The following is a 27,400-nucleotide window of genomic DNA, read 5'->3' on the forward strand; positions in this document are numbered from 1 at the left end:
CTCACACACACACTACAGCTCTATTTTAGATAAGTTCCCGTGGAGCATGATTACTTTTTAAAATACCTACACCTTCACCTTTATATATGAAGATGGATGAACTTGGCCTTTCCTCTGTGGTATTGTCCTGGGTGGTGTTATCAAAGAGCCCTGAATTTTGAGTCAGCAGAACTGAACTCTAGTTGTGGCTTTTCTAGTGAATAATTGTTTGACCTTGAGCAAGTAATCTCCCTCTTTGATTCATGTTTTCTGCATCCAGTCAGTGGCTAACAATCAGATGTTCCTTAAATAACACCCACCTATGGGCAAAGTGCTTTACGAACTGGGAGAGAAAGTACCTAAAAAGCACTTTGCAGATGTTGGTGATTACTCATTCTGCTCTCTGATTATCTCCTCCAAAGACAAACCTTCCTCCTTCTCTCCATGTGGTTTTTCACCCTAGCTTCATGCTAGAATCACCTGGAGAGCTCACCCTATGATGTTCTGATTTAACAGGTTCTGGGTTGAGGCTCCCTCCAGGATTGTAATAGGCAGTCAGCAATAGAAGCTCTGGCCCATTGCAATGAGGACGGCAGCCTTAGGGACATTGGTTCCTTTGTCCTCTTTCAGGGCTTGGTCCTGGTCTTTTCTGTAGACTTCTCCATGTGGTGCTTATAGTAGTCCAGGGGCACCGTGTTGACGAACCTGCTCTTTCTAAGTCTCTGGGCCAAAGCTTCAACTGCAGCATGGTCTTCCTGTTTGCTAGCATGAAGCCTTTCTTGAACAGCTTGACTGGGAAATCCAGCCAACAGTATTTTTACAGATGTTTCATTCTTTTTAATGAAAACCAGCTCCCTCTCTGCACTAGGACATGAAGCCTGCTGGACATCTCCCCTTGAAGTGCTGGCAGAACATCCTCACTCAGAACACGTCCAAAATACCACCTTGTCTGCCACCCCCTGCCTCCACAGATGTGCCCACCTGCTTCCTTTCTTGACTTCCCATGTCAGTCATTGATGTCACCATCTCCTGAGCCACCCAGACTGGAAAAGAGACTGTGTAAAAAATGTGGAGAACACAGGCTCTGGGGTTCGCCTGCCTGGGTTTAAATCCTATTGACTGTTGACAAATGGCTTAGCCTCTTTGTGCCTTGTTTTCTTTCCCAGAAAAGGTGAATAATAATTTCTACCTTCTATGGTTTGTTAGGATTAGGTGAGTTGATAGCTGAAAAGCTTGCACATGGTAAATACTCAAAGACTGTGAAGCTGCCATGTTTATACCTTTTGTTTCCCGCTCTCTCACACTCACACAAGAAGCCGGAGTTATTGATTCTTGCTCTGAAATATTTTATACCTGCTTCCTCCTCCCTGAGTGCTTGACTTGTCCCACTCACACTTCTCCTAAGGTCTGCCTGTCCAGCCCTCCTTAATTCTTCCCATCATACCACCTTATTCATCTTACTAAAATAGAATTCTGGTCACATAACTTCTCTACTTAAAAAAACAAACAAACAAAAAACCTGGCCACCTCTTTCTGTACATAAGGGGAAAAAAGAGACAAACTGCCCCGTATCCCCTGACATGCTGTGCATCTTGTGGAGAAGACCCTCTGAATATTACTCAGTGGGTCCACATCCTTTTGGAGTGTAGGGCAATATCCTGAACTGTCAGGCCAGAGTCATAACCGAAACATGTCCGTGTCTGTGTCTCATTTACTCTTGCATCACTCCAGGGTGTGGCTGGGTTGAAAACAGCTCTGTTTGGTTTCTGCCACACAAGACTGAAACATGCAAACAAGTATTTTTTGAAGACACATTATTTATTGATTATTTTTAAATGCTTTTCCCTAAAACATGAAGTAGCTTTTTCCAGTAATTTTCATTCACATACACAGCTCCTTGTAAGTTGTAAACATGTTGAAAAAAAACTCAGAAACTAGCAGCAAAGGTTCGAGGAGGAGAGAATTGAAGCAGCAAGAAATGTCAACTTATTCTCAATACCAACACAGATCTTGGTGTGTGCTCACTTCTTCATGGAAAAATAATCCCGAAGACTACAGACTTAGTACTTCATCCTTATAAAGCATCCTTATAAAGCCTCAGGATTAGCTCTCTGTGACTTGGTCAGTGAGGATGAGGTTTGCCAGCCACTCAGTGGTCTGGGAGCTAGAATAAATGGGATATGGAGCGGGAGGGTGCTCACCTGGTGTGTGTATAACGGCCATGGGCAAACCAGCTACCTTCATTTAGACCAATTTCTATGTATGCAGCTGTTTGCAATTACCTCTGATTTGGAATCAGCTGTAAGACAAGCAGAAGCAAGATACCCATGTGCCTTATGACTATACACAGACATTCAATTAAACTCCACAAATATTGTGGAGCAATACCAAGGGTGAAAGAAGCAGGGGGCTAAAGTGTTTTGGAGGAAAGATGAATCCTATGACCCTTGCCTTTATCTGTAACTGGAGATTGCAGTAGGTTCACACCCGCCTTCTCAACACTGCACTAGTAGTTAACCCACCTTCAAAGATGCACTTAGGAAGATCAATTTGTTGTGGTTGTCCCGTGGTAGCCCAAGGCAAATGACTCCCACCATTCTGCTATCTCAGCGCCCTCTAGTGTCCAAACTGAAATATAGCCTCCAAGAGGATCACAGCCAGGACGCACCATTGAGAGTACACACCTGTGGTTGAGAATAACAAAAACCCTAGTTTAAATTGCAGCCTTGTCATTTGGCAGATGACAAGACATGCCCCTCTTCTTTAAACCTCAGTTCCCTTGCCTGCAATATGAGCATAAGCATGCTCACAACACCCATGGTCTTGTAAGGATTAAAGGGGTAATTTGTGGAAAGCAAACCATCCTAGCATAAAGAAATTGCCCTAAAAGATATGGTGTCACTAAAACTGTCAGATATAAACTCCTTCTAAGTCAAAAGGATGGGAAAGACTTATCTAGAGCACTCGTCACTTTGTGTTATACTCAATTGCTTATGCTCCATTTCCTTGCTTCAATTTGAGCCACGTGGAAGGGACAATGTATGTCAACACATAGTATCTGGCCCTTGGCAAGAGCTCAGGATTTATTTATTGGGTGGATACTGAATAACAACTTCTTTTCTATATTTAATAATATTGTAAAGTGCCATAAAAATTTAGTGTTTTCAAATATCTAAGAAGACCCTCTTGTGAGCACCTAGATTCTAAGGGCTCCGTGATTCAGCATTGGTTGGCAGCTTCCCCTTGTCCTGAAAAGCTTCGGCCCTGAACTACACCGTGGAACCTCTGCAGGTCTCATCATAAGGAGTAGAAAAGCATATAATGCATAACAAAGTCTGGGATGGTGACTCCTGAGCTCAGAACCCCTGAAAAATCTGAAGAGTGAGCTCTGGGGTTGGATAGGGAACTTGATTAATAGGGTGGAAGCCAAGGACCTTAGGGATCTTCAGAAGCCAGGACCCAGGAAACTCCCTTGCTGCCTTTCTCCTGTGTGAAATGAGTGACAGTCCCACCTTGAAATGTCTGGAATACATTCTGGTGGGCCAGCCTGACAGGTGAATTCAATTACCACAGTGTTCTTAAGTCTCTAATAGGTCATCTTAAGTTTGCCATGAGGCAGAGTACAGTGAAGAACAGACAGACACAAACAAATGTTTTCTTTATCCAAAAATTTTCTTTATAACACCACAAGTCTACAAACCTGCAAACAAGAACCTATAAATGGGATAGACAAGCGTTTTCATTTTTAAATACAAGAGAGATGTTAAGAGATGTTAAGTATTAACTGGGTTAATACTTTTAAGGAGCTAAGATTTGGGGGCAAAAATCTTGTTTTTGTTTTTGTTTTTTTCTCAGTTGTACATCCCTTCACAAAATAGAGAGGCTGACTTTGACATTGAGAAGTGATTAGCAGCTGGTAGCTACATTATAGAGTTCGACATCTGTATTTTGGTATAGTCTTAAAACAATTTAAGGAAAATGGAGTGTATAAAACTTTGAAATCCACAACTTCACAGGGAACTTAGCAGGGAACTTAGACCACATTAAAGTGCTGGGCTCTGCAGCCTTTGCAGACAGGCACAAGAACAGATTGGGGGGGTCATAAAATGATGGTGAGGAATCCCTGGAGGGGATTTAGTCTCTGCATCCATCCAAATCTTGCCATCTATCCTTGGAGAAAAGAGTGGAGACCCCTATGTGAAGAGCTGGGATTCCTTTGAGACCAAAAGAGGAGCTGCACTGAGATCTTATTTTTAAAATAGTATAAAAAAAAATAAACTATCCATCAACTTCAACATCACCTGTTTGAGAAATCCTATGAGATAAAAGGTGTTGATAGTTCATTGGATTCTTGTTCCATGGCAGGAGCAGGAAACAGCAGGGGAAAGAGCCATCTAAAAATTTTTATTACGACTCTCTCTGCTTCCTGATCATCATGTGAGCTGCTTCCCTCTGCCATGCTCTTTAGCCATGACATTCTGCCCCACCCAAGGAAGGGAGCCGGTCTTCTATGGACTAAGACGTCTGAAACCATTTGGCATTGTAACCGACAGGCGTGGAGAGATTTTTTTCAGTGCTGGGGTGTATCCCTCTTCACCAGCTTCCTGTTACCACGGATAATTGCCTCAAGGCTTTCTCCCTTTCCTACTGACACCTGAAGAGTAGCCTGCTTCCTCAAGCCACTTATGGTAAGCCACATGCCTATGAAATTCTTTGTGAAATGTGCATTTGTTATATTGTCCATTTTAAGCTTATTATTGCTTAAAATTTTTACTTTGAATAAGTTATTTGAAAATCTACAAAAATAGATGAACCCTATAGAAAATAATGAAAGCGAATATTCACCATTCAATTTAAAAACTAGAACATAATCAATTACTTAAAAACTCTGTCTATATCCTGCCCCACCACACCCCGGAAATAGTCACTATCCTGTATTTACTTTTAATATTTTCTTGCCTTTTAAATAATTTCTAACCAATGTATGGATCCCTAAAAAAAAAAACAGACTTTTTAAATTTAGTTTTGCCTAATTCCAAATCTTATGTGAACTGTAGCATTGTGTGTATTTCTTGGTAACTTGCTTCTCCTCCTACTTTAAGATTTTTATTTTTGAAATTCATCCATGTATCACTACAGGTAATTTATCTCAGCCATTTCTATTTTATTTCTATCACACAATTTATCTATGTTATCAATAAAAAATCAAATCAAAGAAAAAAGAAAAAAAATTTTTATTACTATAAGGTCCTTAGCATCTGGACCATCTTAAGTGACGGCTGCCATTTTAAGGAAGAAGTTTCACTTGGGTGTTTCTGAGAAAGGCTTCACCACTCCCTCATCCCAATCCAACCCCTAACTGGCCACATTGGGACCCACCAGGCTCTGATTCCTGAGCCGGCTCCATAAGAGTCCCAGAACCCAAGCCTGCTTTGCCTCTCTCCACTATAGAGAGATGGCCTTTATTTGTCAGCTCTGACAAATGAACTCTGCTGTGTATCTCTGCCTGGTCTCTGTCTTTCATTTCTCGATTACCCATCTCTCCTTCCTCACATGTCTTCGTTCCCCTTGAAGTGCTGGCAGAACATCCTCACTCAGAACACGTTCAAAATACCACCTTGTCTGCCACCCGCTGCCTCCACACATGTGCCCACCTGCTTCTCCTCTTGACTTCCCACGTCAGTCAGTGACGTCACCGTCTCCTTGCCTGCAAGCAAATACAAAAGTAGAGAGTACAATGAATTATAATATGTACCCCAGATTCAACAGTTATCAATTTTTCTCACATTTACTCCATTTGTTCCTTTTTCTCTCTTCTTTGTTTTTTCTAAAATATTTAAAAACAAATCCCAAACTTCATTCATTTCACCCCATACCTACTTCAGTGTATCTCCTTAATAACTTGAATTGTTTTTTATCCTGTTTGTGGTTGTGATTTCAGGGGTCTTAAGAGAAAAACTAGTAAATCAGAATTCATTTAATTAAAGACAAAATTCTTTAAAAAAATAAATTTTTAGTTTATTAAATTGTATTTATTATAAAATTATTAATTATATGACAAGGTAATAGGACTTGACATTTTAACATTAATTATGTAACAAATAACTAACTAGAAAATGCTGACTAAACATTATAAAACAACATTAAAAATAAGATCCCATAAACACCCCATTATCCAATCACCTTGTTTTAGTAACTGAATTTAGGAACATTTTCTTTCATCTTTAAAAAAAATATTTTTATTGCTTTATAACAGACTATTGGAAAATTCCATAAAATGAACACAGCTGTGTAACTATGGCCCTAGCACCCCAGGTTTGTTTGCTTTTTTTCTCTTGCAATTTACTTGGTCATCGTCCTATGGTCCCTCCCACACTGGATTTATTCTTCCAAACCTCTGTTTTCTGTAAAACGGCTATTAGATCAGGACTTTCCTTCAGGGTCCGGATCACAGTGCAGCGTAATAGAACCCACGGCAAAGGAAAAATCATCACACCAATCCTGTTTCCACTGAAATTTTGTTCATCACCGGGTGATTTATTTTTGCATTGTGATTTCTTTAGAATATGCATCAAGTGTTATTCATTTTTTTATTGGTTGTTCAAAACATTACAAAGCTCTTGACATATTTCATACAATAGATTCAAGTGGGCTATGAACTCCCATTTTTACCCCAAATACAGATTGCAGAATCACATCAGTTACACATCCACATTTTTACATAATGCCATATTAGTGACTGTTGTATTCTGCTACCTTTCCTATCCCCTACTATCCCCCCTCCCCTCCCCTCCCATCTTCTCTCTCTACCACATCTACTGTAATTCATTTCTCTCCTTGTTTATTTTCCCATTCCCCTCACAACCTCTTATATGTAATTTTGTATAACAATGAGGGTCTCCTTCCATTTCCATGCAATTTTCCTTTTCTCTCCCTTTCCCTCCCACCTCATGTCTCTGTTTAATGTTAATCTTTTCCTCCTGCTCTTCCTCCCTGCTCTGTTCTTAGTTGCTCTCATTATATCAAACAAGACATTTGGCATTTGTTGTTTAGGGATTGGCTAGCTTCACTTAGCATAATCTGCTCTAGTGCCATCCATTTCCCTGCAAATTCCATGAGTTTGTCATTTTTTAGTGCTGCGTAATACTCCATGGTGCATAAATGCCACATTTTTTTATCCATTCATCTATTGAAGGGCATATAGGTTGGTTCCACAGTCTAGCTATTCTGAATTGTGCTGCTATGAACATCGATGTGGCAGTATCCCTGTAGTACGCTCTTTTAAGGTCTTCAGGGAATAGTCCGAGAAGGGCAATAGTTGGGTCAAATGGTGGTTCCATTCCCAGCTTTCCCAGGAATCTCCATACTGCTTTCCAAATTGGCCGCACCAATTTGCAGTCCCACCAGCAATGTACAAGAGTACCCTTTTCCCCACATCCTCACCAGCACTTGTTGTTGTTTGACTTCACAGTGGCTGCCAATCTTCCTGGAGTGAAATGGTATCTTAGGGTGGTTTTGATTTGCATTTCTCTGACTGCTAGAGATGGTGAGCATTTTTTCATGTACTTGTTGATTGGTTGTATGTCCTCTTCTGAGAAGTGTCTGTTCAGGTCCTTGGCCCATTTGTTGATTGGGTTCTTTGTTATCTTATTGTCTAGTTTTCTGAGTTCTTTGTATACTCTGGATATTAGGGCTCTATCTGAAGTGTGAGGAGTAAAAATTTGTTCCCATGATGTAGGCTCCCTATTTACCTCTCTTATTGTTTCTCTTGCTGAGAAAAAACTTTTTAGTTTAAGTAAGTCCCATTTGTTGATTCTTGTTATTCACTCTTGTGCTATGGGTGTCCTATTAAGGAATTTGGATCCCGACCCCACAATATGTAGGTCGGAGCTAACTTTTTCTTCTATCAGACGCAGAGTCTCTGATTTGATATCAAGCTCCTTGATCCATTTTGAGTTAACTTTTGTGCAGGGGAGGAGGGGATTCAGTTTCATTTTGTTGCATATGGATTTTCAGTTTTCCCAACACCATTTGTTGAAGATGCTATCCTTCCTCCATTGCATGCTTTTAGCCCCTTTATCAAATATAAGATAGCTGTAACTTTGTGGATTAGTCTCTGTGTCCTCTATTCTGTACCATTGGTCCACCCCCTGTTTTGGTATCAGTACCATGCTGTTTTTGTTATTATTGCTCTGTAATATAGTTTGAAATCTGGTATTGCTATACCACCTGATTCACACTTCCTGCTTAGAATTGCTTTTGCTATTCTGGGTCTTTTATTTTTCCATATGAATTTCATGATTGCTTTATCTATTTCTACAATAAATGCCAATGGGATTTTGATTGGCATTGCATTAAACCTATAGAGAACTTTTGGAAATATCGCCATTTTGATGAAGTTAGTTCTGCCTATCCATGAACAGGGTATATTTTTCCATCTTCTAAGATCTGCTACTACTTCTCTCTTTAGGGTTCTGTAGTTTTCATTGTATAAATCTTTCACCTCTTTTGTTAGGTTAATTCCCAAGTATTTTATTATTTTTTTTTTGAGGATATTGTGAATGGAGTGTTTTTCCTCATTTCCGTTTCAGAAGTTTTGTCGCTGATATACAGAAATGCCTTTGATTTATGCATGTTGATTTTATATCCTGCCACTTTACTGAATTCATTTATTAGTTCTAGTAGTTTTTTTGTATACCCTTTTGGGTCTTCCAGGTATAGAATCATGTCTTCTGCAAATAGTGATAATTTAAGTTCTTCTTTTCCTATTTTTATGCCTTTAATTTCTTTCGTCTGTCTAATTGCTCTGGCCAGTGTTTTGAGAACTATATTGAATATAAGTGGTGATAGAGGGCATCCCCGTCTTGTTCCAGATTTTAGAGGGAATGCCTTCAATTTTTCTCCATTCAGAATGATGCTAGCCTGAGGCTTAGCAGAGATAGCTTTTACAATGTTGAGATAAATTCCTGTTATCCCTAGTTTTTCTAATGTTTTGAACATAAAGGGATGCTGTACTTTGTCGAATGCTTTTTCTGCGTCTATCGAGATGATCATATGGTTCTTATCTTTAAGTCTATTGATGTGGTGAATAACATTTATTGATTTCCGTATATTGAACCATCCTTGCATCCCAGGGATGTATCCTACTTGATCATGGTGCACACTTTTTTTGATGTGCCTTTGTATCCGATTCGACAGAATTTTATTGAGGCTTTTTGCACCTAGGTTCATTAGAGGTATTGGTCTATAGTTTTCTTTCTTTGAGGTGTCTTTGTCTGGTGTCAGAATCAGGGTGATGTTGGCCTCATAGAATAAATTTGAAGAGCTCCCTCTTTTTCTAATTCCTGAAATAACTTGAAAAGTAGTGGTATTAATTCTTCTTTAAACGTTTTGTAAAACTCTGCTGTATACCCATTCTGTCCTGGGCTTTTCTTGGTTGGTAGTCTTTTGATTGCTTCTTCTATTTCATCCATTGATATTGGTCTGTTCAAATTGTGTGTATCCTCCTGACTCAGTCTGGGCAAATCATATGACTTAAGAAATTTATCGATGTCTTCACTATCTTCTATTTTATTGGAATATAGGTTTTCAAAATAATTTCTAATTGTCTTCTGTATTTCTATAGCATCTGTTGTGATATTGCCTTTTTCATCCTGTATGTTAGTAATTTGAGTTCTCTCTCTTCTTCTGTTCGTTAGCATAGCTAAAGGTCTGTTGATCTTATTTATTTTTTCGAAGAACCAACTTTTAGTTTTGTTAATTTTTTCAATAGTTTCTTTTGTTTCAATTTCATTGATTTCCACTCTGATTTTAATTATTTCTTGCCTTCTGCTACATTTGCTGTTGTTTTGCTCTTCCTTTTCTAGGGCTTTGAGATGAAGTGTGAGCTCATTTATTTGTTGGTTTTTTTCTTTTTTTGAGGAATGACCTCCAGGCGATGAATTTCCCTCTTAAAACTGCTTTCATTGTGTCCCATAGATTCCGATATGTTGTGCCCATATTTTCATTTATCTCTAAGAATTTTTTTATTTCCTCCTTTATGTGTCCTGTAACCCATTGATCATTCAGTAACATATTGTTCATTTTCCATGTGATGTAGGATTTTTCCTTCCTTCTTTTATCATTGATTTCCAGTTTCATTCCATTATGATCAGATAAAATGCATGGTATTATCTCCACTCCTTTATATTTACTGAGGGTTGCCCTATGGCATAATATATGGTCTATTTTTGAGGAGGATCCATGTGCTGCTGAGAAAAAGTATATCCACTTGATGACGGTTGATATATTCTATATATGTCAGTTAAGTCTAGCTTATTGATTGTGATATTGAGTTCTATAGTTTCTTTATTCAACTTTTGTTTGGAGGATCTGTCCAATGGTGAGAGAGGTGTGTTGAAGTCACCCATAATTATTGTGTTGTGGTCTATTTGATTCTTGAACTTGAGGAGAATTTGTTTTATGAACGTCGCAGCACCATTATTTGGTGCATAAATATTGATAATTGTTATGTCATGTTGTTGAACGGTTCCTTTTAACAGTATACAATGTCCTTCCTTATCTCTTTGGATTAACTTAGTCTTGAAGTCAATTTTATTCGATATGAGGATGGCCACCCCTGCTTGCTTATGAGGACCGTGTGCGTGGTATATTTTTTCCCAACCTTTCACCTTCAGCCTGTGTATGTCTTTTCCAATCAGATGTGTCTCCTGGAGGCAGCATTGTTGAATTTGTTTTTTTTTAATCCATGTTACCAGCCTATCCATGTCGCTTTATTGGACAGTTTAAGCCATTAACATTTAGAGTTACTATTGATATATAGTTTGTACTTTCAGCCATGTTTGATTATTTATCTTTTTTTTTTAATTTAGTTTGTTTCTCCATGATTAGCTTCCCCCCCCCCCGCCCTCTGTCTTTAATGAGGCACTTCCCACTGATGGTTTTGGTTATTGTTTTTCATTTCTTCCTAGTGTAGTGTTTTGCTCAAGATGCTTTGCAATGCTGGTTTTCTGGCTGCAAATTCTTTTAACTTTTGTTTATCATGAAAGATTTTTATTTCGTTGTTGTACCTGAAGTTTAATTTTGCTGGATACAGAATTCTTGGTTGGCATCCATTGTCTTTCAGTGTTTGAAATATGTTGTTCTAGGATCTTCTTGCTTTCAGAGTCTGTGATGAAAAATCCGTTGTTAACCTTATTGGTTTACCCCTGAATGTAATCTGCCTCCTTTCTCTTTAGCTTTTAATATTTTCTCTTTGTTCTGTATATTGGATATCTTCATAACAATGTGTCTTGGCGTTGGTCTACTGTGATTTTGTGTGCTCGGTGTCCCGTATGCATCTACAATTTGTATATCCGTTTCCTTTTTTATTTCTGGAAAGTTTTCTGTAATTATTTCATTCAGCAGGTTACTCATTCCCTTAGTTTGAATCTCTATACCTTCCTCTATCCCGATGACTCTTAAGTTTAGTTTTTTTATGTTATCCCATATCTCTTGGATGTTTTTCTCGTGATTTTTTATCAGCCTTTCTGAGTTGGCTAGACTCTTTTCAAGATGATATATTTTGTCTTCATTGTCTGATGTTCTGACTTCTACTTGCTCCACTCTGTTAGTGATACTCTCAATTGAGTTTTTAATTTGGTTTATAGTTTCCTTCATTTCTAGAATTATTGTTTGATTTTTTTATAATCTCTATCTCCTGATAAAGATGCTTAATTTTTTCTTTTATCTGTTTATGTAATTCATTTTCAATGTGTTCTTTCACTGTTTGAATTTGCTGTCTCGTATCCTCTTTAAGGTTCCATTCCATCTGTCTAAGGTATTCCTTGAGTTCTTTATATGACCATTTTTCTGATGCCTCTAGGTCCTCCTGAGTATTTAGGCTGTCCTGCATTGTTTGGACTCCTTTTTGTCCTTCCTTTTTCATGCTGCTCATGTTACTTCTTGTGCTGTTTAACTGCTGAGTTACTGTTTACTCCTATAAATTTATTTGATGCTTGGGAGGAAAGGTATTAGAAGGGAAGGGAGGAAGTCACTAAGGAGAATGAGAGTAAGCAGGTAGAATTCAAGGAAGGTGGAGTAAGAAAATTGAAAAGAAATGAAAAGATAAAAGAAAAAAATAGAAAAGAAAAAAGAAAAAATAATAAAAAAATAAAAATTTGGGCTGGGAATGTGGCTCAGGCGGTATCGCGCTCGTCTGGCATGCGGGCGGCCCGGGTTCGATCCTCAGCACCACATACCAACAAAGATGTTGTGTCCGCCGAGAACTAAAAAATAAATATTAAAAATTCTCTCTCTCTCTCTCTCTCTCTCCCCCCCCTTTAAAAAAATAAATAAATAAATAAAAAATAAATAAAAATTTAAAAAATTTAAAAAACAACAAAAAAATGAAAATGAAAAAAAACCCCAAATTACAAAAAAATTAATAAATGCAGTCTTAGAGTTTGATTAACTTCTCTTCCAGTAGGTGGAGCTGTGCTCACCGGGCCAAGCTTCTCCTCTCAATACGCAGGAACCAATCACTGTGCAGCAGCTCCTCCTCCCAGACTGGGCGGGTCTCCAATCCTGAGTGCCTAGGGCCTTCTCTTGTGTCTAGTCACTTCCCCACTTTTCCTCAAGCCAGGCCCTGCTCACCGGTGATGCTCACCACAATACTGGCTACACGCCAGGTCTGCTGCTCCTGGGAGCCCTGTTTTCATGAATGACTGGGCACACTCTCTCTGTTTGCCATTCCCTCAGACCCTAAGTTTGTAGAGCTTGGGGCTGAGAACACTTAGCGAATTTTGCTTGCCCTCCTGTAGCCACGCCCCTGGTAGCTTGTGCAAGAGACCTCAGTTGTCAACACTGGTGGGAGCAGTAGCCGGGAGTTCCATGCCGTGGGTCCCGTGCCACTCCGGATTCCCTCAGTCTGGCTATCGCGCTCACGGGAGAGCTGGGAGGGGCACTTGAGGTTTCCCCCGCTGTGTGGAGAGGGAAGGCTAGGGGCTTACACACCTGTCGCAGCTGGTTTCAATGAAGTTATCTCCTCCGCCGCAGTCTGATGACGTCAGTTCTCTGCCATGGTGGTATCCCATGCAAATGGCGACAGTTCGTTTCCCTTTGCAGGGTGACCAATGCAACAGGTGGGTCCTGACTGGCTCTCCCAAGCCCCTGTGGCCACTGCCTATGAAGGCTCGGTTGATATTAACCTCCGCAGGTTCAGAAGGGCCGACCAGTTGTTTCAGCGGGATTGTTTAGTGCTGAGTCACAGCAGTTTGTCTGCGAGAAGCAGGCAAACGGGAGCTTGAATTCAGCCGATCTGGGCTTGGTGTGTGTTCTGAGAGGCCCAGACTGTTCGCCCCAGATCCACGTCAGCTCAGCATTGCCTAGTGATCCTGAGCAAACAGCATTTAGACGGTTTATGACTCCCTATGCCCGCGCAGCTGAAGAGGTCAGAGACTTGATCTCTCCGCGCCCGCCGCCATGTTGGATCTACCTCAAGTGTTATTCATTTTGATGGTTGAGTTTGGGAGCATCCCTGGGTGGAGGCTTGGTCCGTGGCAGGTTCAGTTGTCTTCAAGAGAATTTCGCAGCTGATGGCCCTGCCTCCTGCCTCACAGAGAGGGATGAGCCAGCTGATTGTCTCTTTTTGTTATGTGAAGAATAAGTGGGCCATGTGTGAATTCACCACAATTGTCCCACACAATTGGAAATCCTAGATACTGTAACAGGAAATCAGATCCGAAAGGAAGAAACAAACCTGTCTCTTCTCACAGATGTAGAAAATATTAGGGAATCTACATAAAAACATTTTGAGGACAAATTGTATTTAACAATTTGTCATGTAGTAGAAGATCAACACAAAAGGGCACTCAGTTCTAAAACTGGCAACTGAAATTTATAAATCAATGCCATTTACAATAGTTTCCAAAAGAATATCATACACTTAGTTATAATTTTTAAAAATTAATGAAAGAATTCAAAGACCTTCTGTTCCCATTATATTCATTAAAGTCAAAATATCAAACATTCCCCAACTGATGTATAGGTTTAAGGCACTCCCCTCAAAAACATGATTCTTCATAGATCTAGGCGAGCTAATTAGAAAATGTATATGCAAAAGTAAAGGAACTAGAATATCTAAAACAGTTTTGAGAGAGAACAAATTTGAAGACTCACAGTATCCAATTTTAAGATATAAAATAAAACTACTATGATCATTGCAGTTATGGTGTTGACTACAGGATAGAGATGAATGAAACCGACTAAAGGATTCCACCTATAGGGCCTATAAAATATGATCAATTTAAACATTTTCTTGAGATACAACAGCAAACAACATGTGTTTAAAGCATATGATTTGATAAATTTTGGCATATGCATATATCAACGACATCATCACCCCAGTCATCCATCTTTCCCCAAAGTTTCCTTCTGTTCTCTTTTATCCCTCCTTCTCACTCTTTGTCTCCTGGCAATCACTAATCTGCTTTCTTTCATTTATACTAGTTAAAATTTCCTAATTTTTATGTTAATGGAATCATATCCATTTATTGCATGTAAATTTTAAAATTTTAATCTCACTTCCTGGACTCAACATAATTCTTTTGAGATTGTAGCATGTATCAATAGTTCATTCTTTCTCGTTGCAATACAGTATTCCATTAGGAACCACACTTTTCTTATCCACATCATATATAAAAATTAACTGAAAACAAACCATATGACTGAACATAAAACTATAAAACTCTTAGATTAAAAAATAAAGAAGCCTTTATGATCTTGGATCATAAAACAAAATCCTTAAGAGAAAAACTAATAAATCAGAATTAATTTAATTAAAAATTTTAGTTCTGGGAAAAACTAAGAAATGTAAATATAAATTACTGACTGCTAAAAAGTATTTAGTAATCACATATCTGAGAAAGGACTTGTACCCAGAATATATAAAGAACCCTCAACACTCAACAGTCTTTCAAAATGGGCAAAAGATTTGAACATACATCTCACCAAGGAAGATAGAGAGGTGGCACATTAATATATGAACATCTATTTAACAACATTGGTCACTAGGGAAATACAAATTTAAAACTACATTGAGGGGGCTGGGGATGTGGCTCAAGCGGTAGCGCACTCGCCTGGCATGCTTGCGGCCCGGGTTTGATCCTCAGCACCACATACAAACAAAGATGCTGTGTCCACTAAAAACTAAAAAATAAATACTAAAAAAAAATTCTCTCTCTCTCTCTCTCTCTCTCTCTCTCTCTCTCTCTCTCTCTCTCTCTCTCCTCTCTCTTAAAAAAAACTACATTGAGGTACCATTACATACAAATTTGATTGGCTGTTATAAGAAATTCTGATAATAGCAAGTACTGACAAGGAACTTTAATACGGGACTGATGAAGATATAAAATGGTATAGAACATTCTGAAAAGCAGTTGGATTTTTTTTTTTATGAAGTTCAAAATATTCTTACCATTTGACCCACAAATCAAATTTGTAGGTATTTATTATAGAAAAAGAAAAACTCACACAAAAATCTGTACATAAATGTTTATAGCAGCATTCTTCATGATTGCCCCAAACTGAAAATGATCCAGATGTTCTTCAATAAGAAAATGGGTGAGCAAATTAAAATACCTGTACAATGGAACATTACTCAACAATGGAAAGGAATGAGCTATTGATGTATACCCACTGTGGGCAAATATCAAATGCTTTATGCTAAGTGAAATCAGTTAGTCTCAAAGTATATAATTTTTCATACAGTTCCATTTAAATGGCAGCCTGAAAAAGGCAAAATTCTAAGACCAGAAAACAGATCTGTAGCTGGAAGGAAATGGGGAAGGAATGGACTGTAAAGGGAAGCTTGAGGGAATTCTCTTGAACTTGAGTAGTTTTTTATCCTGTTTGTGTTTGTGATTTCAGGGATCTTTGCATCTGTGAAAACTTGTAGAACAAAAACCAAGTTTACTGCATGAAAATTTTTAATAGCAATAAAAATGACTGAGCAGTGCTTCTAGGTGTACGGGCAACCTCACCCCTCCTTGCAAGTCCCCCAAACTTGAAGTGCTTGGTGAATAAAGGACATTATGGCTGGAGCTCAAATTTCAGGGGAGAGAGTGTCACACAGCCAGTCCATAGAGAGCCCTAAAACACTTGGAAAGGAATTTATTCTTCCCAAAGAGAATTCTGGTTGCTATGCGGAGAATGGATGTATACTAGTGAATATTAGCGGGGGAAAAAGGCCTTTTCACTTATAAAAAGGAAAGCAACCATACCTTACGAAGAGAGGACCAAATATTTGGAACTTTTAACTAGGACCGAGGACTGGGAGGGAGAAGAAAACAGTTTGGCTTTTCAAATGCGGTTTTGCCTTGTGGTTAGAATTTCCTTGTTTGGCTAACTCCCAGGATGTAGGGACAGGACTTCTTCCAGTGTGTTTTTGGCCTTCTGTCTCAGGATAAACAGACGTGGCGTCGCCAAGCTTTTCAGAGGGTCCCAGGTACAGGGTGATACGATCCAGACCACAGAAGCTTATTGCCAGCTCGCTCTCAGCTCCCGGTGGGGTCCCTGTTGCTATAAACATAACTCGGGAGGCCTGGGCATGTGTGGACACCTCCCAGAGCAGTTTCTCTGCCGCCCCAGCTCCTCAGGACACATGAGGCTTAACCAAGAAGGGGCAGGGCTAGAACCTCTGACCTCAGAAAACACTGGAAAACACATGTGGGCCAGGCTGCTGGGAGCCCCATGAGTCACTGCTTGAGGTGGCCTCAGATTTGAAGGTGCTACTACAGAAAAGAGATGATATTTAGAAGCTCAAGAGGTGCCTGTTTGCAGGACCTTCTGGCTGGCAGCCCGAATGCCAACCCAATCCCCAAGTCTCAGTTGACAAAATGGCTGCATGGGCATTAACCCTACTGAGAGAGAGAGAAATGTCCACCTGAGCTCGAGGAGTTGTGGACGCCTCCCTCTGGCGTCCCCAGGTAGCTGATTTCCATCCAATGGGCAATTTCATCTGATTCTTGGGAGGTTTCCACCTCTTTCCTGCTTTATTTCTCCTCTTTGAAGCCCTGGTCACCTCTGCCATGGGCAAATGTCACTTCTGTGAAAGGGCTGGGCCTGCCCCCATGGAAATGTAGCCTAGCATGAGGACAGCAGCCAAGCCCTGTGGCTCCATTTCAAACTCCCTTTTAAATGGAAACCATTTGATACTCTTTGCCCACGCAGTCCTGAAGTCTTTGAATATACTCAAACAAAGAGGAGAGTTCTGACTCAGAGATTCAGCTCCCTGCCTACACAAACACTGGTAATTAACTCTACTGAAAAAAAAAAAAAAAGACAAGATAATAAAACTTATCTTTAATTGGCACCAGAAAATCTAATATGAGTATTGGCTGGTGAGTTCCCGGAATTTCCCACAAAGTGCCTTTCATGGGTTCACCAAAGACAGTGTTCAAATTACCAGGATCCAGATGACACCTGGGAAGACGGAAAACACAAACAAAACCTGAGTTGGGAGTCAGAAGCAGGTGCCAGCCACGGGGACCTCAGTGGCCTTCCCTGTTCTCTGGGTCTCAGTTTCCTCATGTGTAAAATAAAGGACTAGGACATGGTCTATGTCTCCGAAACCTGTTCTCCTCGTGCAGTTTTCACACTGCCCAGGCTCTCCAATTGGTACGTTTTGTCTTAAATATTTCACTTTCTGGGGCTGGAGGTGTAGTCGGTGGTAGAGCTTACCTCGAATGGGGTCCATCCCCAGCATCACAAGGACAAAAAAGTCTGCCTTCTTGGGCTGGGGATGTGGCTCAAGCGGTAGCGTGCTCGCCTCGCATGCGTGCGGCCCGGGTTCGATCCTCAGTACCACATACCAACAAAGATGTTGTGTCCGCCGAGAACTAAAAAATAAAATATTAAAAATTCTCTCTCTCTCTCTCCCCCTCCCTCCTCTCTCACTCTCTCTTTAAAAAAAAAAAAAAAAAAAAGTCTGCCTTCTCTTTGCCAGATATGTGCTCATATCTATGGGAAACCTCTGCTTGAACATCCTGCTGCTACTCAAAGCTAATGGAGTGAAAATCACATCTTTAGATGGCCCTTCTCAGGCAGCCATCTTTCTTTATCTTTTTTTTTTTTTTTTTGATAATGAAGGCATTTTGGTGGAACCAAAATGGCAGCTTTCCTTTCCTCTTTGGGGGTCCTCTCCCTCTAGAAGAGGGGCGTCTCCTGTCTCCCACCTCTGAGTTTCCTCTGGCCTCCGTCCCTCTGAGTTCTGTCCTCTTCTGGCTGCTCTGGGCTCTGTGTGGGCCACACTCAGCTCCTCACAGGGCCAGCCCCTCCCAGCTTCCTGCAGCTTTCAGGTGCATGAGGAGGCAGCCAATACAGCCCTTCTGTCTTCACAATATTATCACAAAGTGTACTAAAGGTTGGACAAATTAGATAAATCTCCAAGACATTAAAGGCCACTGTCCTATTTTTCTTGTATTCACAAGGAAAATTATGCAAGAAATTACATGTTTGACAGGACTCTCCGGGTGCTGATCTCGTTCCCTTGACCTTCTGTCTGCCTTTCTCCCAGACAAGCAGCCTCCTTCAAACCTCTCTTTTTGAGGTGTCACTATGGTTTGACTATGTCCCCCCAAAAGCATGTATTGAAACTCAATCTTCAATGTAACAGTATTAAGAGGTGGGGCCTGTTGGGTGCAGTGTGACATATGCCTATAATCCCACTGGCTGGGGAGTCTGAGGCAGGAGGATCATAAATTCGATGCCACCCTCAGCAACTTACTGAAGCCCTAAGCAACTCAGTGAGAACCTGTCTTAAATAAAATATGAAAAATGGGCTGGGGATGTGGTTCAGTGGTTAAGTGCCCCTGGGTTCAATCCCAGGTACCAAAAAAATAAAAAAGAGGTGCTTAGGCCACGAGCATTCTGCCCTCATGAATGAGTCAGTTCCATTATCATAGGCGTGGGTTCCTTACAAAAGGATGGGGGACCTTCTGCCATGCTATGGTTAGCAAGAAGCCCTTGTCAATTTACAGCCCCTTGATCTTGGACATCCCAGTGTCTAGAACCAAGAGTCAATACATTTCTGTTCTTTATAAGTTATTTAGCCTGCACTATTCTGTGATAGTACCACAAATGGACTGAAACAGGTGTGCATTTCCTCCTGTGTTTGAGAAGCTCCTCCCACCTATGGAGACTTGTCTGTCACACAGGATCTTCCAATCCCACTCCATTCCCCTAGGAGTTGGTTTAGCCAAGTCTTGTTCTAACCTGGACAACTCCCTGGTAGCTCAGCAAACTGGTCCAAGATGGACATGTGCTGAGGGCCATTACCAAGTAGGAATGACGCATCGAAATTTCCTTGCCAAGCGTACCCCATGCTGCTTAGAGGACATTCGATGGGACATTGCATGCATGCTTTAATAAGGTGACCTTGCTCAAGGACCAAGGCGGATCCGGGTTTAGAGCTGATCAGGTTTGAGGAAGTAACCGGCTCCTTGAGTTTAAGGCGTTGCCAGTTTAAGATAATGGGTTTTAGGGAAGTTGGCGGTTGAAGATTATTGCTGGGATTAGGGTGTTCCTGCTGCTTGTTCCCGTTGAGTTCTCCTGAGATTAAAATGGAATTTGGAGATAGCCTCATGGAGTAGGTGAATTGTGCGGGAGACGGCAGAACACGTTTGCCCCTGGACCTGTGTGGAGGCGGTGTGAGAGCGGGAATAAAGAATTGCTGTTTGAACCTACAAAGGTGTATGGTGGCTCGTGATTCTGGTGCAAAGCCGAGACATTGGCTTTGGCAGACATGAACTCTCCAAATCCTTGAGAGCTGAATAAACTGTGAGGGACATGAGGACCCTACACCTCGTCCACCAATGTGAATTGATAATACACCTCTTTATTCTTCCAAATGGTCATAAAATAATAGTTAGTACATGTACATATCCCTCCTAATGACAAACATTAATTCCCAGAAATAGCATAGACTAATTTTAGACACTAAAGAAAAAAATAAAAAACACAAACTCTCTCCCCACCCTCAAACTGCTCCTTGGAATTTTCCTTTGCATACTTCTGGCCATCAGAATGTGTTCCTCTGCTCAATTCCCACCCATCCATTCCACTTTTAAACTGTGCACCCTTAGATCGGCCAAGAATGCCATCTGCCTTTTTTTTTTTTTTTTTTTTTTTAGTTGTAGTTGGACACAAAATCTTTATTTTATTTATTTATTTTTATGTGGTGCTGAAGAACGAACCCAGTGCCTCTCACGTGCTAAATGAGCACTCTACCATTGTAATCAGCCCCCGCCCCCCGCCCATCTTCCTTTTAATAGTAGCTTATGGCACCTCTCAAAGACCCACTGGCAATTTGGAAAGTATTTCTGGTAACTGAGAGACAAATGAAGTTCTTTAGATGATGGGACCAGACAGTTCCCCAGTTTCTGTCTCCATGTGTTGTTGAGTGTGTGAAGTGCATGGGGCAAGGGAAACTCCTCCAATTATAACAGCAATAAAAAGAGTGACATCCGGCCTAGCTTAGTAATTTTTACAGTGTCTCCCAAGCCCAACTGAACATTAGAAGCACCTAGAGAGCCTTAAAAATATTGATGCCTCAACCTTGAACTATGAAATCAGGCTCTCTGGGGCTGAGGCCTGGCCATCGCTGTTTCTATGCCTGTGGGTGTTTCTAATGTGCAGCCGGGGTTGAGAAGCACTAGAGTGTAGGGATAGGAAACAACTGCAGCTGGAAAAGGCCGTGCTTTGCTGCAACCTGAAATAAATCCTACAGCTCCAGACAGTACTGTTCCATCAAACTCCTTTCAGCATCCGAGAGTCTGGGTGAAATCTCAAATGAGGAGGAGAGAGACAGGTGTGGATACTGCATTCCTACAATGCAGCTGCTACTGTCCCTGGGGAAGTTTCCTACCATATAGGCGCACCCTTGTTTTCAATGTTAAGAGACAACCACAATTGGTGTACAGTGCCTGAGACAGAGTGGATGCTCAATAAAAATACCATGTTTGGGAAGCATAAACAGGTAGTTATCCTCTTTGATCACGAGATGGCGACATAACAAAGATTTCTACAGCATCATGCTCAAAGCCTCAACTTTGTCAAAATCAAAGGGAGGAATAATTGAACATGGAGATAAAGTTAAAGTGTAGGTGAGCTTCTGGTTTTTGTTTTTGCCCTTCATCATTTTTTTGAGATAAGTGGATCATAAAAATATAAAGTGGTAATAGAAAAAAAGAAAAAGACCAGAACTGTAAATTCACATGACTCATCTCTTAGAAGGCTGAGTCTCTTGGTTGTGTGTGCTCTTGGCATCTTAGAAAGGCAAGCCTGGGATAAGAGCCAAACTGTGTTATATATAGGGGTGAAAGTGGCCCCAATCTGATCACTTTGCCAAAAAAAAAATCTGCTGATGTTTGCAACTTACCTGTTCCCTAGCTCCTCCCACACAAATGGGGAGTTGGGGGGAAATAAGTCAAAGAAACACAAGATAGTCAAATATATATATCAATTAATAAGACCTCTCTATTTAGAAAAACCGGCTTTGGTAGTGGGGAGCTGGTGGAATTTCTTGTCTGTGTGTTGGGTACTGTGAGAGAAGGCAAAGTGATATCCTGTGACCAGTTTTTTGTTTTCTTGTTATTGTTTGTGGGAAGCCATTTCTGACACGTGATTGGGTGGCTCCCGTTAAGGGTCTGAGGCGCTTTGGCTGTGTCGAAGCTTTCCCGACCCTTTCCTGATGAGAGAGCCCATCCGTGTGGGGGTGTGCCTGACCACTGACCCCGGGGACCCAATCACTGACCCTCACCTTGGAGTGCAGCCCCCCCTCAACCTTCATTGGATGGAATTCTCCCCTGAATCTTTTGTTCCCCAATAAAAGGCTACTCCCAAGCATGTTCATTCTCTCTCTCTCCTGCTAGCCCTAAGTAATCTTTGCTGCCCTGCTGGGCGGTTAGAGGAGGGAACCAGAGAGGGGAGCCGTCTCAGACCTGGCAATAGAAATAAGGTAACTGAGTCTGTGTGTTTTATTTCCATCTCATCTAGCTAACTTTATGCCTAGAACCTCATTAATGAAACCATTGCGCAGGCCGCATGGTGGAGTTGTTGTTTCTTTTTAATATTTTTTAGTTGTAGATGGACACAACACCTTTATTTATTTATCTTTATATGGTGCTGAGGATTGAACCCAGTGCCTCACCCCTGCTAGGCAAGTGCTCTATCACTGAGCCACAACCCCAGGCCCTGTGACCAGCTTTTTTTAAAAAATATTTTAAAGTTGTTGATGGACCTTTATTTTATTTATTATTAGTATGTGGTGCTGAGAATCAAACCTAGTGCCTCATGCATGCCAGGCAAACATGCTACCACTGAGCCACAACCCCAGCCCCCCTGTGACCAGTTTTTGATTGATAGGTTGAGATCTGGGTTCAGCTGCATGGAGGACTACAGCCCTAGTGACTACAGAGCCTGTACACAGGTGACCAGAAGCCAGATTGTCTTGACTGTACCCTGTGTTTGGGCTCTGTGTACCCTGGACACAGAGAGATGGAATATTGCCCGAGAGGCTAGGGTGACTACTTGGCCACCTGCACCTGTACCACCTGAGCTTCCCACAAGACAGGCACTTGGCCCTGTGGGGAACACAAGAGCTGGCACCTGGGTGCAGATGGGAATGGCCCCATATTTACAAAAAGCTTTCTGAGCCACTTACCCTTTGTTTTCAGAGAGGAACAATAAAATTCTAGGCTTAATAACTATTTAGACTCCAGGGGTTGGGCACAATGCATTCCACTGTGATGTTCTTTGGATTCATTCATGTCAACCCTGGGTCTAATGCTACCCTCTGCCTTCTTAGACCCTGAGTCTGTATTGCCTGATGTTATTGGAGGATAAATTGTAAACCCACAGTCTTTGGTGCTGAGCAGGCCTATACCCTGTCTCTAGGGAGCATCCTCTCCCTTCCCTGTGATGGTAGTTTCCATCCTTCATCTCTGCTTTCTCCATCCCATTCTTAGTTCAATTCTGCTCCCAGCTGGTGGCTCTGCCTCCAGGGGCATGAACCCTTCACCTGCCAGCCTCCCCACTACACACATCCTTCTGTCTGCTGCCCTTCACACTGACCCCCACGAATATCAGAGAATGAGGTGACCTATCCACTGGGAGACTAGAACTCTTGACCTGTGCCCTGGATTCCAGGACCTTTGCTCCACCAACTTCCATCTCTCTCTTTATGGCTTTTTCCATGTGTGGGCTCCCTCACTGGTAAATAAATAATAAATAAAAGAACAAAACAGAACCCTCCCTTTGGACTCCCTCTGCAACCTGGAATATCACATTCTCCAGCTGCCTCAGTTTCCCGTTGTAGAAGCCCTTCCCCTCCCCAACCCTTCTCCACTGGTGGTCTGTCACCACAAATAGCAGCAGAGCAGTAAAAATAAACATAGGTCCCCAGCAACAGTGCTGCCATGCACACATGTCATGACCTTGCAGTCTGGTCTCTGACACCTGATCTGGCCTCAGAGGTGCCCACGGGCTGCTGTGGCTGTGGGCAGGGAAAGGCTGTGTCCTAGGTTGCCTTGGGACTCACTTCTTGCCAAATCATGCCTTTCGTTTCCAAGCCCAAGGCCATAGCAAAAACAAGCCAGGCAAGATGCCTGTCCTTTCTGAAAATGAAATGGGGACAGGAGCAGCAGCGGAAATAGCATTCAGGGGTGGGAGGTGAGCATGCTCCCAGCTGAGGTCAGGGTGGGTGGCTGCGTGGGTCTGCAGCTCTGCACAGGAAACGGGCTCCAGGGAGTTTGGGATCACTGTTCGGGCCACCATCCATGTTTAACAGCAGAGAATCCCCACATTTGAACCCCATCTGGGAAGTCTTCCAGATCAGCCTCAGCTGCCAGTCATTCCCTTCCTGCAGGCCTGAGGGTATGCCTCTCTGCAGTTGCTGTTCCCAGGCTGCCATTCAAAGGCCTAGATTTCAATTTTCCCGATCATTACAATAAAGCACAGCATTGCCTGAGCCCATCCTGTGTGGCCTGCAATATGCTGTGAAATCCACACAAATGTTTCATTTAATTTGATCATGGCTGACTCTGTGAAATTTTATTGTCTGCATCTCACAGAGGAGGAAATTAAGACTTGTAGAAATCAAGTCCTCACCCAACTTCCTGAAAGATTTGAACGCTGTTCTGTCTGACTCCACATCCTCCTGACTCTTCTGCCCAACCAGAGTACGTTCTAACACCACTCAGGAGCAAGGAAAGTCACCTTACGAATGTGACAAGCCTTTCCTCGCCAGGGTCAGCAAGATAGCCAGTATCTATTATTAGGGAGATCTATCTGGCTTAGCCCATTCTCCCCCCAAAATTCAATAAATAAAAAACTGTCACTCTTGCATGATAGAGCTTTCTGATAAGGGGAAGGTAACCCTGGGGCAGCAGCAACCATGAGAGAAAGGGAGTGGACCTGGCAAATACAAAGTGGCACGTTATGGCGTAGCCTGTGGCATCACAGGAAGGGTGGCAGGTCATGCTGGACTCTGGGGAGGCCACATGAACCCACTGTACCCTGGAGCAATTTCTTAGGGAAAAGAGTCTGGAAGCTGTCTCTTGCTTCCTCCCTGTCTCCGTCTCTCCCTGCTCCAATTCACCCCGTGGAGCATTAGCTCCTTCCTGCATCTGGACTGTGAACCTGGGCCCTCTGAGCAGCTGCGGGGCCAGCCTCAGTGGGTCTAGGTCAGTTTGGACAACGTGGGGGCTGGAGCTGTTTTACAGCCAGCTTTGAACTTCATGCCCAAGCCCAGCACTCACCCCTGGGTGAGTGGCCTTCGGGGTTAGGAGGTGGGGTGATGGTGGCAGCAGGAACTCTCCATGGAACAGACCTGGAGAAGGGAGTGGGGGAGGCCACAGGCTCACGCAGATCTGGCTTTCCATTCACTCAAGAACAAGTCCAAGCTTCTGATCATGGCACCCAAGGCTCTCCTAGGGTGGCCTTAGCCTGTTTTTCCAACTGTACCTCCACCTCCCCTCACTTGAGGGTACCACTGGAACTTTCTGTATGAGGGAGTAAAAGGCACCTCTCTGAATGGTCACAGCTTTGGGGCTCTGAGTTTGGCTGGCAGAATATTAACAAACAAACAAATAAACCACCCTTTCTTCTCGGTCTCAGCTCATACCACAGTGCATAGCTGGATATCAACAGGTCCCCTGGCCACCCATGTGTGCAGGCCTTGCCAACCACGCTAAATCCCAGATAGAGAAACAGGCCCAGGGAGGTGGAGGCCCTTGCCCAAGGTCACACAGCCTCTGAATGGCAGATCCAGAAGGGGCTCATCTTCTGACTTGAATTGAGCATCAGATCTGCCTCCTCCTTTACCCCTGAGGCCCACTTGAGACCACCCTTTCCCCATCCCATATACAAATAGCTTTTGAAATTTTCCATCTGTGTCTGGCATTGACCCCGTGTTCTGCCCTGTTTTAGTACCCAAGGCTACAAGAAAAGGCCTACTCCCGAGCTTTTCCTTCCACACCCATGGCCTGCAGAGAACAGACCCCTGGGGCCTTTGCAGATGACCTCATGGGGAACTGCTGCCTGCAGACTTCCTGTTTTTATATTCTTTCCTCCTCTGCTTATTTTTTCTACTTTGTTGTTCTTGGGCATTTATGGTTCTTCCTCCTTAACCGACTCTGCAAAAGCTTTATTTTCTGAAAACTTTATTTTCTGTGATTATTTTAAATACATATTTAGAATATAAATAAATATAAGAAGGCATTATACCTCTTTTTTTCATCATTTCTTCCTCCTCCTCCTCCTCTCCCTCCTCCTTCCCTACGGTTTCGTTTCCAAAGTATAGCCTTCAGGTTCCCTGGCTTAGGGGAAGCAAACTCAAAAACTGTGTCTGCCAGTACCAAGGGAATTCTAGGAATTCTAGGATTCTCTCTGCTAGAGATCCCATTTCTGTTGGATGCGGCTGGAAACTGATTGGAAGAGATCTCCCAGCTTCCCGCCACTGGTCTTCTTAGTTCTTTAAAACACAAGACAGAGTCCCTGCTCCAAAGCCACAGGTACTCTCCATGTCAAGGTCAAGCCTGCATTTTTGCAGTCTACCCGAGGGATCCTGCTGCCCCACTGGTTGAACACCACTGATCTGGGCGCTTTGGGAGCTGGAGGTCATGCCACTAAAACAAACAGCGCTTGTCCAGGCCACTAGTCATTAACCTTCTTGAAGGTATAATTCAGGGTGTGCCTTTCAGGCCTCTTTTGTGTGTTCTCTTGGTGGTGTCTGATGTGTGTGGGCATCGCCTGCTTTAGGGATCTCTTCCCTCTGTCATCTTCTATGACATCTCTTGGTCCTGGTTTGTATCTCAGCTCTTGAATTACTCATTACCACAGTCCCTCTCTGGTTCCTCTTCCTCCAACTGTCCCTTCACTCTTGAGTCTTCTCCCAGGTCCTGACCTTGGCCCTGTCTTTGGCATTCCCCACCCCATCTCTCTTTCCACCACCACAGGGTCATGCTGAGCATGGCAAAGCTGATGTTTCCAGCACAGTTGGCCTCCCTCCTAGACATACCCCTCCTTCCGGAACTGTACTGGGATGGTCCCTGGTGTCTCAAATTGCTCATTTCTAAAACTGTTCTGTGTATCTTCCTACATTTCCTATCTTTGTGGGAGGCACCTACTGGGATACTGAGCGAGACACCTGAGAGTCACCCTACCCTTAACCACTTCTAGCTGCATCACATTGAACAGGTTCCCCCATCTCTCTGTGACTGCATTTCCTCACCTGAAATATGCACATCATGTCAGTCCCTATCCCTTTGGATTATGAGGAATTATATCAATGCATGCTTATAAAGTCCTTAGAATAGTATTGTCAGGCTAGAAGCACTAATGAATGCCAGCTGTTAACAATTGTATTGATGGCAATAATAATAAAAACTCAGTACTAATCTTGGTCTCTTTTCTCCCCCATTGCCTATCTATAAAGGTGTTATTAAGTCTACCTTCTGTCTTTAACATCTCTCCTTAATATCTGAGGCAGGCATAGTGGTGTACACCTGTAATTCCAGCAACTCAGGAGGCTGAGGCAGGCGGATTGCAAGTTTGAGGCCAGCCTCAGCAACTTAGCAAGACTCTGTCTTAAAATTAAAAATAAGGGCCAGGGATGATGTAGTTCGGTGGTAAAGTACCTCTGGGTTCAATCTCCTGTACCAAAAAAATAAAAAAATAAAGACACTCTGGTCTGATATCTGCCCCTTCTTCCCTATCACCTTGCTCCACTCATCTTCATTTCTTCCCTAAACAAGTCCAGGACTTATCTCTACCTAGACTTCTGTCTCCTTTCTCACCTTTGAGGCACCTTAGAAGCAGTACTCATGTTCTGCTCTCTGTGTGTCTCCCAGTATCAACTGGGTGCACATTAAGTACTTAATGAATA

General features: G+C 42.2%; 2 long non-coding RNA genes across 2 annotated transcripts in view; both read right to left on the reverse strand.

The window, feature by feature from the left end:
* Positions 1 to 1,798: 1,798 nt before the first annotated feature.
* LOC120886182 (uncharacterized) overlaps positions 1,799 to 27,400 on the reverse strand; it is a 105,463-nt gene continuing 79,861 nt past the window's right edge. Inside the window, exons 4-5 of the long non-coding RNA XR_005728950.2 lie at positions 5,634 to 5,686; positions 1,799 to 2,663 (exon numbers count right to left, since the gene is read on the reverse strand). This is a non-coding gene — a long non-coding RNA (uncharacterized LOC120886182). The remainder of the gene's footprint in view (positions 2,664 to 5,633; positions 5,687 to 27,400) is intronic.
* LOC144377700 (uncharacterized) lies at positions 17,305 to 17,926 on the reverse strand. Its single transcript, XR_013438710.1, has 2 exons — positions 17,698 to 17,926; positions 17,305 to 17,439 (listed from the first exon to the last, which is right to left on the reverse strand). It is a non-coding gene; the product is annotated as an uncharacterized LOC144377700 (long non-coding RNA).

Source organism: Ictidomys tridecemlineatus, chromosome 5 (assembly GCF_052094955.1).
Source record: "Ictidomys tridecemlineatus isolate mIctTri1 chromosome 5, mIctTri1.hap1, whole genome shotgun sequence".
NCBI classification, from domain to species: domain Eukaryota; kingdom Metazoa; phylum Chordata; class Mammalia; order Rodentia; family Sciuridae; genus Ictidomys; species Ictidomys tridecemlineatus.